The 14507-nt window shown below is 51.1% G+C and overlaps 1 long non-coding RNA gene across 1 annotated transcript; it reads right to left on the reverse strand.

The window, feature by feature from the left end:
- Window positions 1–242: 242 nt before the first annotated feature.
- LOC142872399 (uncharacterized) lies at window positions 243–1825 on the reverse strand. Its single transcript, XR_012920655.1, has 3 exons — window positions 1749–1825; window positions 1328–1402; window positions 243–710 (listed from the first exon to the last, which is right to left on the reverse strand). It is a non-coding gene; the product is annotated as an uncharacterized LOC142872399 (long non-coding RNA).
- Between the last annotated feature and the right edge of the window lie 12682 nt (window positions 1826–14507).

A 14507-nucleotide genomic window follows, 5' to 3' on the forward strand; every position in this document is an offset into this window, starting at 1 on the left:
GCAGCCCAGCCGACCCACATTTAGGAAGCGGGCCGGGCAGGGCTGGGGCAGCTGGAGAGGGCAGGGCGCCTGGCCCGGGCAGCGGCTGCTGCTCAGCTCGGGGTGTGGCCGCCACGGGTCAACGGGTCTTCTGAGCTTTCTGGAGAATCTGGATCGTTGTGTGTGGTTTCCCACATGTTTGCATTTTTTCCACATATTTTAAAAGCACGTTTGCCAACCCACCCAAAAAGGCGGGAGCCAACTTCAGACCATACGTTTTACACTCTCTGACTTCGAGGTGACAACAGAGTAGGTTTCAGGTGCTCTCACCACACACGCAGAGTGGTGATTACTCGAGGTGATGGACATGCTAATCTGCTTGGCTGCAGAGCCATTTCATTATCTAAGCACCCTGTGTACACCTTAAACTACACACAGTAAAGAAGATGGGAGGGGGAGAAGGGGCTGTCACAGGATACACAGGGTCCTGGGCCCTGCCGTAGGCTGACAGCAGCGGTGTGTCTGCCCGACTGAACCCCAGTTCATGGTGGTTTTCCTCTTTGCAGGTGAGTCTGGTCAACACAGGGACTAGCAGGTGTGTTCCTCCCTTCTCGTGGTCAGCCGTCTGAATTTCCTTCCCGTTTTCTTCCTGCGGCCCTCCATTCGTGCCATATTCCAAGGCAGAAGTCACGGAGGAGTCGTTCAGTGACCAGCGTCCAGGATTGGCTCCCCTGTGACCCGAGACTGAGTGTGAGGGAGGACCCGGAGCTCGTCCTGCAAGGGGAGGGGTGACCCCTGGGACCCGAGGGCCTCAAACCATGGACCGACCTGCCTCGCAGGGAGGTTTGGTTGGGGCTGCCCAGTTGGCAGTAGTTGCCAGTGCTTAATATTGGATAGATTTCATGTTAAATCTGAATTTGGAATTTTTTTCCCTGAAAATTCCGATGCTCGAAACCACGAAGCTGTTCTCCTACGCGGCGGCCACACCTGGCCGGAGGTGCGCGGCGCTGCCGGCTTCATGGGGGCTCTTTCTCTTTCTCCCCAGCAGCCTCCCCCCCCCCCCCCCCCCGTCCTCTGCTCGGCCTGCTCTTCGGTTTCCTTCCTGCCCGGTCTCTGCACAGGTGAGTCTGGGGCCCTGCAGGAAAACGCGGCAAAGCGCACGCCGCGCCAAAGACCTCCTCGCCGCAGGACACGCAGGTGGAAGCAGGGATGAATGGGGACAGGACACACCCCACGTCAGCCTGCGCTGTCCTGTCCCCAGCATCACAGTCACCGGGCTCTGGGGCTGGTGCAAGCTCCAGCCCTAGCATCAGGGGCAGAGTTGGGGTGGGATTTCGGGGCTCCTTACCCGACTCCTGGCCCCTCACACAGGCTCTTGGGTCTGGGTCTGCTAGTGCCTGCCCTAACCCCGGAGAAACAAATGCTGGGCAAAAAAAACACAACCAAAACGTGGTAGGCATGTCTCCTTCCCCCAAATCCGTTACTTCTGCTCCTGTTAAGATGGTGAGTGACAGGGTCACCTGGGGCCTCCGTTCCCTCTGGGTTTCCTGGTCCCCACGTGTCTGACCCCCGTTCAGCCCTGTTTCCCTGGACCCAGGCGTGGGGGTCGGGTGAGCCCTTCCCCCCACGGCGACATTCACATCCGTGCCCAGACCGCAGCAGGGCCCGGGCCTGCACGACCCCCCGGAATGACGCCTCCCGCCAGCTCTGCTTCAGAGAGCCTGGTTTGCTCTGCCCTGCCCACTCCTCGGCCTCCGCTCCCCTGTCACCTGCTCTGCCTGACAGCCTTTCCTGGGAGTCGCCAGCAGGGACCGAGCCGCCGGTAAGACTCCCCAGGCCGAGTGGCAGAGCTCCCAAGCCCACCGCGGAGCCGTGGGCGGAGGCCTGTTTATTTTGGGTTTGATGAGGAAATCATGTGGAACGGAATCAAAGCTCTGCTGAAGTCAAGACAGATGACATCTGTCACTTCCTCTTACTCCATCGGGCTGGAGGAGCGGGCACCGGATTAACGAGAGCGGCTCCTTCCAGCGTCTGCCAGCGGTGACTCATGCCTCTCCTCCCAGGCCCGGGCAGGAGGCGAAAGGAACGAATTCTCACCCTGTTGTTTGTCTTGGAAGGGATTATGCTGGAGGTCAAACACCCAGCGAGGTCTTTTTCTCTTTAAAAATGCACATGTGCTGTAAGCACTCGTGTTAGGCGTGCCTGCCGCCGAAATCAAACGTTCTTGTTTCTGTACGAACACGCCCAGGCAGGCAAGCACACGGCAGCACTGGCAGACGTTAGGTAGCGGCATTGCCTGGCTGCGCGTCCTCCAGTTGGGAAGGGAGGCTGTCTTTGGGGAGAGACTCTCGGGGGACTGTGGTTACTCCAGTGTGATCGAATGCAGGGCTGGCCTCTGCTCATCTGCGTAAACACGGGGCGTCTTGGGAGGTGCCGCTGCACAGTCCACAGAGTCCTTTGCCAGCTGTGGCCACCTGTCTTCGGGCTGCACTCGTGTGGCTCTGAGTGTCCCTTACTCACCTGTCCGACCTGCTCGACCACTTCTGACCTCAGGGAATGGCCTGTTTCCCATAGCCTTGACCTTGAGACTCAGGCACGGGACAGACCCCGAATTCCCACAACCCTGACAGTGAGAGCACCTGGCCTCCCCACTTGCCTGGCCGAGTCCCGGCCCTGTCCAGGCACTTGTCCCTCACTGGCTGGGTCCTCCGTCTGCCGTCCACTCCAGAACTGGGTGCTGTCCGGCCACGCCGCCACTCGCAGGCCCCTGAGTGTTCTGCTCCATTCCATTCTCCTGATACTGGCTTGCCCTCATCCGGCCGGCTGGCCCCACGTGACAGCCGACCCCATGTGTACTCCTGCCTTGACTCCTCACAGGGGGAGGCCGAGGCAGGACAGAGAGAGCCTTGAACTTGAGCACCGGCTGCTCCGTGTGCCGCCTGCACAGTGTGAGAGTCTTTGACCCCGAGCCTCCGTTTGTGCAGGTGAAGAGTGAGCACGACACAAGGCATTCTGGAGCAACGTGGGTTTACACCGCACAGGTCTGCTCGTACCGGAGTTCTTTCAGTATAACTTAGACCCGTAACCACCTCCGTGCCTCCCTCCCCTGCCGCCCCTCCCACCTCCTCCACCTGGTCTGACTCTGCCAGCCTCTGCTCCTCCTCCTCAGCCTACTCCACTGAAGATGATGAGGGCGGAGAACTTTAGAATAATCCATTTCCACTTAGTGAGTAATAAATATATCTTCTCTTCTTCATGATTTTCTTGGTAACATCTTCCTTTCTCTAGCTGACTGTATTGTAAGGATACAGTGTATAACACATACTATAACACATACGACATACAAAATACGTGTTAATCGACCGTTTGTGTTATTGGTAGGGCTTCCGGCCAACAGTAGGCTCTTAGTAGTTAAGGTCTGGGAGTCAGAAATTATATGAAGATTTTCAACTACAGGGAGGTTGGCTCCCCTCACCCCACATTGCTCACAGGTCAACTGCAATATCTTTTTAATAGAGCCGTTGCAAGGATTAAGTTAATATAAAGAATGTGTCTGGGTTAACACCTGGCATGGGGTGGGAATGTTGGTCAAACTCAGTAAATGGAACCGGGAAAGGCCAAGAACATGCCGGAAACCAGTTTTTGCTATTTCAAGGAGACACCAGGTGAATTTCGCCAATTCGGTGGCTTTTGGGTTTTTGATGTTGAATCTGGAGAAACTCCAATGTAGAAAGAACTCTGTCTGTCTAGTAATTCTCCCCCAGGGTGATTCTGCCTGGAGAGGGTGAAGCTGTGTGACCATCCGCTCTTGCAGTCTGACGGCCTTGAGATCTAATGGCATCAAGGTTTACCATTGGGCGTCTTGCCATGTTGAGATGTTCCAGCCCAGAGCCTTTCTGGACAGAGAGCCTCAACCCTCCTTCAAGCATTTGGAAGCCAGAGGTGAACTAGCTAAAGCTGAAAGCAAATTTCCACCTAATTCAACTTCTGATGAAATGCAAGATACCAGACTCACAGGAGCTCTGGAATTTGGGGGCTCAGCTGAAAAGCAGAGAGGGGTCTCCTTGATCCAGTCTGGGGTTGAGTAGATTTAGAGTGTGGCTCTTATCCCTTTAGTGGGGCCTTAACATTCAAGCACAAGCAGTTAGTCTGCTCCTTGCTCAAGATGTGTGATAAAAAAGAGCATTCCGTCTAACAGCTTTAAATGTGTTACAGATTTTACTTTTCCATACATGACGTCCAAAACACAATTTAGAAAACGACCAGGCCTGGGGAGAAGCAGGAGGGTGTGACCCACAGCAGGAGCACAGTCTGCTAGTGGACGCAGGCAGGCCTGAGGGTTACCCCATGTTGGAATGTTCACCACAGTTTAGAGTAACTGTGGTGAACATGTATTTTCCTGGATAGAGCTGGAACCCATACTACTAAGCAAGGTATCCCAAGAATGGAAAAACAAGCACCACATATACTCGCCAGCAAACTGGTATTAACAGCAGCACTTAAGTGGACACATAGGAACTACATTAATTGGGTATTGGGCGGGCAGGAGGGGTAAGAGGGCGGGTATATACATACATAATGAGTGAGATGTGCACCGTCTGGGGAATGGGCATGCTTGAAGCTCAGACTTGTGGGTGGAGGAGGGGCAAGGGCATTATTTGAAACCTTAAAATTTGTACCCCCATAATATGTGGAAATAAAAAAAGAAGCAACAGGAAAAGATGAAAATAACAGGTGAAGAGCTGAAGAGTCCAAAGAGAGGTGTAGAAACAGTAAAAAAGAACTAAGTGGAAATCTTAGAACTGAAAACTGAAAAATAAAATATCTGAAATAAAAATTTTTCTGGATGAGATTAATAGCAGATTTGATACAACAGAAAAAAATAAGTGAATTGAAAGATCAATAGAAATATTAATGTCTTCCCAGTTGTTTTTTTTTAATTGAGGTATAATTTATATGTAGTGAAATGCATAGATTTTAAGTGTGTGGTTCCATGGATTAAGAACTGCACACCCCATGTACATTCCTCCCAAGGCAGAACAGCTCCATCACCCCAGAAAGATCCCTATGCCCCTCCCTACTCACTTCTCACCCATCACCCAATGGCAACCACAGCTCTGATTTCTTTCATTATAGATTAGTTTTGACTTTTCTAGAATTTCTTAGAAATGAAATCATACAATATGTACTCTTTTATGTCTGGCTTCATTTTGCTCAGCATAATTTTTTTGAAGTTAGCCTATGTTGTTGCATATATCAGTCTTTTTGTCGTGGAATAGGATTTCCTCTTGTGGATAAACTACAATCTGTTTATTTAGTTTATAGACCCCTGGGGTGTTTGCAGGTTTGAGTAAAGTTGCTGTGAATATTCTTGCACAAGTTTTTTTGTGAACCTGTGTGTACTAAAGTGCACAAGTTCACGCAGCTGGGAGTGAATTGCTGTGTGATGGGGTAGGTGTATGCTTAACTTTATGAGAAAGTTAATCGATTTTCAAAATTGTCAACTCATTGTATACTTTGCTCCGTATCCTTACCAACATTTGGCATTGTCATTCTTTTAATTTTGTCCATTAGTGGTGGAAACTCATGCATGGCTTTACTTACATGATGTAATTTTCACTTACATGATGATTAATGAAGCTAGCCACTTATTCCATGTGTGTTTTATTCTTGTATGAGCTGTCCATTTAAGTTCTTTTGCCTATATTTTATTAGATTGTGCATTTTTATTGAGTTTTAGGAATGGTTTAAGTACTCTGCATACAAGTTTTTTCTTTGAAGTATGTATTATATTCCTCTCTTTTTTTCATGGTGGAGAATGAGTCTGCCTGGTATGAAAACTTTCTGTGTTAATGACCTTTGTCATGTCCCTACCATATGTTGAGTACTTCTTTATTGTCTGGCACAGTGTGATGTTCCAGGCTTCCAGCCATTTCTCCAAGGAGTTTTGATTCCTTTCAGTAGAGGATGGTATTTACACAACAATATCTGGGTGCTAAGAATGCTCACGGCTATTGTATTGCTGTTGCTTTTATGTCCTCTTAGTGGGCAGAGGTAGAATAGGCACACCTGGGGGTTTGCAACAATACTTCAATTCACATCCAATACCACAGGGTTCGCCTGAACTTCTTTCGCATATTTGTAACTCCTTATCCTAGTCTCATCAACACATCTGCTTATTTTATTCCTTGTGTGTAACCAGTCTCTCGACTCCATGCCTGCTGCTCCTGCCTGACTGCTCACCTGGTTCCAGCCATAGCCTGGGGATGGGTGGTGTCACCCTGTGGCTGTGCTTTTCCACACATTCCCCAGGGGCGGGCTCCACCTGACCTGGCCCCATCGGATGGGGATTATACTGCATTTTCCAGGAAGGAGGAAGAAGGGAAAAAAGTCAGGGAGGAAGGGAGGGGAGGAAAAAAGGCAAAAAAAAAGTGGACTAAGATTATTCTAAATGAGGGTCACTATGTCAATAGGAAAAGGGGACAATTATTTTTATTGTATTTTTTGTTTATTGGCACTTTACTATTTTCCTTGAATGAATATGCATTAATTATGAAATAAGAAAAGAACTTAATTTTGAAATATGACTAAGATGTAACTTAAAAGAAAAAATGTGTGGTTGAGGAGTGAGAAAAGTGATATTACAAGTTCAGCTGTGAAAACTAAACCCGAGAAAAGAAAGCCCAGAAAAAAGTTCTGACATCTCACTTATTAAATGATTTTAACACACTAAATAAAATTTGTACATAGCAAATACAAATGACTCAGTAATGAAAAGGAACAAAATATAATTAATATATTTTAAAAATAATAATAATATATTAAAAATTGAGATTTTACTCTGGGAAGGTAAAGTAAATTCCACATCAACAATCTATTTATATAATTCATTAAGTTTTGAGGCCAACGAGAAAAGCCACGTGATTATCCTAATTAACGGCAAAAAAGTCTCTTGGTAAAGTTGAAAATGTAATTATTCCCAAAGCTTACCATGCATTTTTAATAGAAAAATACTCCCCTTGTGTAATAATTAGTATCTATCCAAAACCCATAGACAGCATTAGTGAGGATGCTTATGGTGTTTTGTCTACAAAGTCAGAAATACATCTGCATGTCAACTATATAGTGGAAAACCAATCTTATTATTAAAATTTTTGAAACTTCCATAAAATGAATAAAACACTACGATCAATGTATAAAGCACGAGTATCCACCCCACGGTGTCCCTCTGCCCCTTCACACTCAGCTTCTCTCTTCATTCCCAGGCTCTGGGAGCCACTGCTTTGCTTTCTGTCCCTGTCGGTTTGCCTTCGCCAGAATCTCGTGTAAGTAGATGTGGGTCTGGCTCCTTCACTCAGCATAATGCTGCGAGATTTGCTCATGTTTTTGCATGTGTCAGTCGTTCATTCCCTCTTACTGTCGAGTAGTATTGCCTTGTGTGGCTATCCCACAATTTGCTTATCCATTACCCACTGGACGGACATTTGGGCTGTTCCCAGTTTTGACAATTATGAATAGAGCTGTGATTGCATTTGTGTATAGGTTTTTTCGAAGACATGTCTTCATTTCTCTGGGGTGGATATTGAGCAGGGGGAGTGCTTGGTCATTTGACCTCTGTCTTTAACTTTGTTAAAAACTGCATTTGGTTTTCTTATTCTTGGCTCCGTCTTATTTTTCTTGCCTTGTTTAGCTCCTCACGCTGATTTTACCTACTCTTATTGTCCCTTCACATTTGTCTTTTGACTTTGAATAAAAAAAACCCTTTTCCTCATTCTCATCAGAATCACCTCTACGATGTGAAACCTTCACCACAGACGCCAGGGGTATTTGGTTGGGCTGAGGAGGGAAGGACTTCTTCATCTGCATCTTAAGAATCCTTCATGCATCATTCAGATTGTCAGCCAAGGCTGAGGATTCCTGTCTGAACTGTATCACTTGGAATTGCAGAAGATGACAGGAGGAATGCCACAGGTGATCTCACAAAGCAAAAGCCAGGACAGGTGGACAGATGAGGCCTTCTTGCGCTGTGCCTTCACCTCTCAGGAGACCAGAGACCCAGAGGAGAGTGGAGCCTGCAACCGCAGGGAACGAGCTTGGAAGCAGAAGTCCAGGACATCGTTTGGCCCCAGAAGCATCTGAAGCAGGGATTCTACAGAGGGTGTCTGTACTCTGTGGGGTGGGGAGGAGGGGGAAGAGATTTTACTCTTCATTGTACACCTTTCCCTGCGGTGCAAAACATTTTTACCATGTTCGCGTGTTACTTGTATAATAGTATTTTGAAATGTGACTTGAATTAAAAGATAAATTGCTGAGCTCTGGGATGGCCAGATCAGGGGCCAAGGTGCCTCAGGAGCTGAGACCTGGGTGAGGAGTCTGAAAACCCCAGTCACTGTGCTAAGCAGACCGCAGCCCCCTGAAGTCCCGGAGACCTGGGGAAAAGGTGCGGTAAGATGAGTTCATAGTGTCTTACATCATAATCATATGAGGGTTTGGGCGTGGGATGAGAAGGGCAGGCCCTATTCGTCCCCTGAAAATCTTCTGGTCCTGAGAGTATGAGGGAGTTCCCTGTGCGGCTGCCAGTCGTCCCTGGCACCTGCCCCCTGCTCCCTGGGCCACGTTGGCGTCACGCCTGCTCTCCTGCAGGCAGGTGCCGACTCGCACGGCCCCACAGGTGAGTGCCCTCCACCCTCTGCACCTGAGGCCCCCACACAGCTCCCCGAGGTGAGGCGCTGAGCAGTGTCTCGAGAATTCTAAATACGGGGCCCGATGGAAAGAGCAGCTCTTGTCTTTCTCTTCTTCGCCTTCTGTATGTAACTGCAGTTCCAATCTGGGAATGAGCGAATAAAGTTTTGTTTAACACCAGAGATTTAGCATTTTTTTTTTTTTGCCCCTCAAGCACTCTTTTCCTTGCTGTATGTGTGTTTTGGATATCTGCAATAAATGGAATGCAGTTCTTGAAAGTTTTTAGAAAAACAGCGAAAAAGGCGTATAAAGCTGGATATTTTTAAAGAAATTTCAGCAAAGCTGTTTGTCCCGTCCTAGGTATGGTCATGCACCCAAGTACATGGCCACATTTTTACAAGAAAAACTTTACTCTCATAGGCATCAGGGGATATAAAACTACTGTGCATGTTTTCTGCAGAGCAAAAGAAAGAAAAGCACCATATGAATTCCATTTGCTAGGGGTGGCATGGCAAGACCAGCTGATCTTTATGCATGGAAAAATCTGAAACTCCGTCAACTTTTCTAAATTTGCTTTTGCAAATCAGTAAAGCTTAACAGTAAAATAAATGTGTGTGTGTGTGTGTGTGTGTGTGTGTGTGTGTGTGTGTATAACGTTAAGAATTTCTGACTTTAAATAATTTTACATAGCGGTTTCTGTCTTACTCTGCCTGTCACTCTTATTGGAGAAGTTAGGATCTCATCGCTCGCTGGGCGAGACGACAGCCCAGGCAGGCTGCTCCAGTTACTCACCCGACCGACCGCAGCCCCAGAGCTGCTCGCGTGATTGAAAAATGCACGTGCATGCCGCATCCCTCTCTAGAAAAATATGCATTTATCTCCATGATCCTCGGTCTTTCTTCTTCAATTCCAGATGTGGCACCCCATTACCTGTCACGTACGGTAAATAACAGGGGTGGACCCTTTGCAGGCTGCAGGTGGCTTCCACGTGCAGCGTTCGTCTTCTCAGAAGCACGGTGACAACAGACCACACTTCAATATGGTTCAAGGCGGGTGTTTTCCCTAACTGCATGACCTCTACATTGCCTTCTCTGATCGGAAGTGGCAGATTTGGGCACGTGCAGAGTGGCACACAGACCTGACTTTAGCTGTGCGCTTCCTGCACCACTGCACCGTCAGATGGTCAGGTGGCACGTGGACATTGTCCTCCCCGAATCAGAAGCTCGGCCTCCATGGCTGCAGTGCAGCAGCTGAGTGGACTGCATCCAGTGACTCTGTAGGGTGTGCATGGGTCCAGTGTGGGGGAGATGGGTGATATTGTCCGACCAGCGCCCCTTGCCCACAGTCTCTCCCAGATGCTCCCAGCTGGTGCCCCATGGCCGCCTTTTGGCCTCTGATTTTCTTCTCTGCTTCTCCAGGTCCCTCTGCAGTGAGGCTCAGAGATCCACAATGCCTGTTCCCACCTGCAGGGTTGTGTGGCTGAGTGTCTCTGCCCCCAGAGTCACCTCCAGCCAGTTCTGCAGGGCACGGCCCCTCTCGCCAAGCCCCTGAGCCCTCTCGCCCGTCGTCCCGGCCAGGGCAGCTCCCAGGCACGAGGCCAGCTGCATCCTGTGCCCTTCGAGGCCTTGAGGGGATTGCACTTGACATGCACAGCGACAAGAAACTAGCAAGTTCATGCACCAGGTTGCCGGTGGAGGTGCTCTCCAGGTGACGGGATTATGCTTGTTCTTATTCTCTTTTCCTTTCTCTCTTTAAAAGCTTTCAAATATTTCTAGAATTTTCAGATTCTCTAGTTCTCTCTGCCCCCCCCCAACTCCATCTCTCTCTCTCCCTGCCCCACCTCAGTATTTCTCAAAGGAGAGAGGAGAACCCAAGCTTCCTGGCCAGCTTGGTAGAGAGGTGCCAGGCCTGGGGGGAGCTCTCTGCATGGGGCCACAGGCTCTAGACACCGGCCCTCGGCTGGCTGTGTGTGGAGCCTCTCTCCGACCTGCAGCCTCCTAACCGCACCACGGAGAAGCCTGGAGCTGGAGAGATCGTGGACGTGGGCGCACCTCCACCTGTACCTGCCGGCACAGGGCTGAAGCTGCGTGCTGAGAATACCGGGTGGGGAAGACCCCTGTCCTAAAGTTTTCTTTCCAAGCAAACACCCTCAGGTGTTTGGGAGCCAGGTGCAGAAGGGACAGTGGGGCTGCAGATATTCCCTGGTGGGCCTTTATTGCCAAGAAGGGACACGCCGCTGATTGGGCGTCCAACTTAAAGTACCTAGAGATGATGGCGGTGATGCTGAGCTGGCCCTCCACGCTGGCTCCTTCTGGCTTGGGAGGTGCAGACGTCGCTGTCAGTGCCCTCTGTCATTGCTTTATGGTTCCATTAAGTACATGATTGCTGATTTTATGAGCATCACCTAAGATGCCAGCCCTGGGCTCTACTTAGCCGTTTTTTTAAAACTTCCCAAGCAGCCTTTATTCTCTGAAAACCAGTGTCATTTGATCCCACCCCAGCTTTGGGCTCTTAATCCCTCTTGTTTACAGTGAGTTTAATCTCTGTCATATTTTGTGTCTAGCTGGACAAATCCCACCCTCCCCGGGCTTCGCCCTGTGACCACATTGGTTAGACCCAGCGACAGGGGCTTTAAACCTGTCTATCTCTTGAAAGAACAAACAGTCTTCAAAGCCTTAAACCTACTCTCATAAATAGTCTTTAAAGGCAAAGCTTGATAAACAGGATCAGAGCATGGAGCAATCGGGGACCACCCTGCTACAAGATAAATGGAAAATTAGTCAATGTCTTTACTCAGTCTGCGCCTACGGAAAGACTCAGACCGGCTCTATCATAATTTTGCACTTAAAAAACCGAGAGAAATTTGATCCATGTGGTTCATAAGTTAACATTCAGACTCCCGGGCTCTTGAGCTCTCTGTCCCCGTTTGGGGGTTTCCAGGCTCGGGATGTCTGCGGCTGTGCACAGGGACCAGGACCGACAAGCAGGTGCGCCCACAAACACTGCCGGGGATGCCAGAAGTCACCTTGGTCGTTAGAAGCCCCCTGTCCATACCAACGCCGTGTCGCAGCAGCTGGGATTCTTTTCCCCTTTGAGAACTGGGAGTTGGTCCACGCAAAAAACAAATGTGATCTATCTCACTAAAGGCCACACTAAGAGGCCCAGCAAGAAGAGGGAGAAAAACAGAAATGGTAGACACAGCCGCGACCTGTGGGTAGAGGAAGGACTCCTTTTGTTTATTGTCCAAAAGCAAAACGGTTTTAACATTGGTCACTTGAGTTTAACTGAACTCATCAAGATTTTTTTAAATTGTGATAAAATATACATAACTTAAAATTTACCGTTGTAACCAGTGCTATGTCTTGCATTTCCCTAATGATTAGTGACGTTGGCAGCTTTCCTTCTGCTTATTGGCCTTGTGTATTTCTTCCTCGAGTCCTTCGTCCGTGTTTAAACTGGGTTGTTTTCTCGATGCTGGGTTGTAGGAGGTCTTTATATACTCTGGATGTCAGTTTCTTCTCAGAGATCTACAATGTGAAATATCCTCTCCCATCCTGTGGGCTGCCTTGTCACTGTGTGAATAGTGTCCTTTGGTGCACAAAAGCTCTAAATTCTGATGACTCCCCAGATTTTAGCTGGCGTGTCCAGCACCCTGCCAGCTGCGGTGTCCGACACGAGACAGTTACGGGACAGGATGTAGTGACAGCGACCTTGGTCTCTGGCCACACTGGGGAGGGGACGATTTCAGTGTGAGCTCTCAGGCCTCTTGGGGCACAAAAGGGAGCTGGTGGAGGAATCCTGGGGCTGCTTTGTGATCACGTGCGTGTGGGGTGCCTGCCTTCACCAGGCTGGGAGGCAGGAGCCCCCCTTCCATCTCGGACACCCCCTGCCCGCTGCCGGGCGCGTCTCCCGGCTCTATCCAATGACTGACCAACGGAACACAGTGCCAGGTGACTAAATGGCCCTAGCACTTGAAATCATGGGCCTGTAGGTGTGTGACCTTATGCCTGTACTAGCCATTAACCCCAGGGCTCTTGCCGCGGCCTGCCCGGGGAGGCTATTTAATACGCACACAGGAGTGAGAAGCCCCGGAGGTCACGGCTACGCACGAAAGACTCCCTGTGTGGGGGAACCCGGACCGCTGCATTGTAACGCCTTCCAGACCCCTGCCACCCGCCCGCCTTCCCTCTAGACCCACTCCTGAGCTCGGCCTGCAGCCCCGCCGGGCCCGGCCTCTGGGCTGAGGGGCTGTGGCAGGCCCTGAAGCTCAGCCTTGGCGTCAAGTCTGCCGTCCCTGATTGTCTTCTCTCCCCGAGATAACACCAGCTCTGAGCTGAGCCTTGATTCTGGAACCTTCATTCTCGCCCTGGGGGGCTGGTTCCTGCCAACATTGCAAACACGCTAGGAGTCCAGGTTTGCATGTTAACACAGAAACCCTTTCCCTGGGTTCTGCGTCACGTTATGGAAAAATGGATTTTGCCCCAGTATCTCTCTGGGACAACCCGTGTAGGTTTCTCCATGCTGTGGCAGGGAGGGAAGGAGGACTCCTGCACCTGGGAGGGAGAGAGGGAGGGAGGGCCCCTGCACCTGGGAGTGAGTGAGAGAGGGAGGGCCCCTGCACCTGGGAAGGAGGGAGGGAGGGAGAGAGAGGACCCCTGCACCTGGGAGGGAGGGAGGGAGGACCTCTGCACCTGGGAGGGAGGGAGGGAGGACCTCTGCACCTGGGAGGGAGGGAGGGAGGTCCCCTGCACCTGGGAGGGAAGAAGGGAGGGCCCCTGTACTTGGGAGGGAGGGAGAGCCCCTGTACCTACGAGGGAGGGAGGGAGGGCCCCTGCACCTGGGAAGGAGGGAAGGAGGGAGGGAGGACCCCTGCACCTGGGAAGGAGGGAGGGAGGGAGGGAGGACCCCTGCACCTGGGAAGGAGGGAGGGAGGGCCCCTGCACCTGGGAAGGAGGGAGGGAGGGAGGGCCCCTGTACCTGAGAGGGAGGGAGTAAGGGAGGGAGGGAGGACCCCTGTACCTGAGAGGGAGTGAGGGAGGGAGGATCCCTGCACCTGGGAGGGAGGGAGTGAGGGAAGGAGGGAAGACCCCTGCACTGGGAGGGAGAGAGGGAGGGAGGACCCCTGCACCTGGGAGGGAGGGAGGAAGGGAGGACCCCTGCACCTGGGAGGGAAGGAGGGAGGACTCCTGCACCTGGGAAGGAGGGAGGGAGGGAGGACCCCTGCACCTGGGAGGGAGGGAGGAAGGGAGGACCCCTGCACCTGGGAGGGAAGGAGGGAGGACCCCTGCACCTGGGAGGGAGGGAAGAAGGGAGGACCCCTGCACCTGGGAGGGAGGGAGGGCCCCTACACCTGGGAGGGAGGGAGGGAACATGGAGGGGAGCCCATGGTGCCGGTCGTGGGTGGCTCAGGTAGCAGCAGTCCTAGGCAGGTGGGTGCTGACCCCCCTGGTGACCACTCCTAGGAGAGCTGGGAGCAGACAGGGCGACATCCAGAAGGTTTAAGTGGATCCCCTCAGGTGACATTCGGAGGCAGCCCCACGGAGGGGACATTAATTACCCTCAGGTGTCCAGCTGAGCAAACGGGGGATTTGCCAGGGACTCCCAGCACCTTGCCTGGGCTGGTTTACTGCAAATGTCCCCAGGGCCTTGAGCAGGGGTCAGGTTTCGAAGTGGAAGTTGGAATGACTGTCCTCCCCCCACCAGCTAGTTCTCTGTTACCCGATCAAACAGGAGCTGGCAGATGCCCTTAGGTTGGAGGCCACAAATCCCGCGCCTCTGGGCATGTTGACCCAGGTGTGGCTCAAACCCCCCGGGCTGGGCCGGGTGTGACGGGCTCTGAGGGCTGA

Source organism: Microcebus murinus, chromosome 8, assembly GCF_040939455.1.
Source record: "Microcebus murinus isolate Inina chromosome 8, M.murinus_Inina_mat1.0, whole genome shotgun sequence".
Lineage (NCBI taxonomy): Eukaryota > Metazoa > Chordata > Mammalia > Primates > Cheirogaleidae > Microcebus > Microcebus murinus.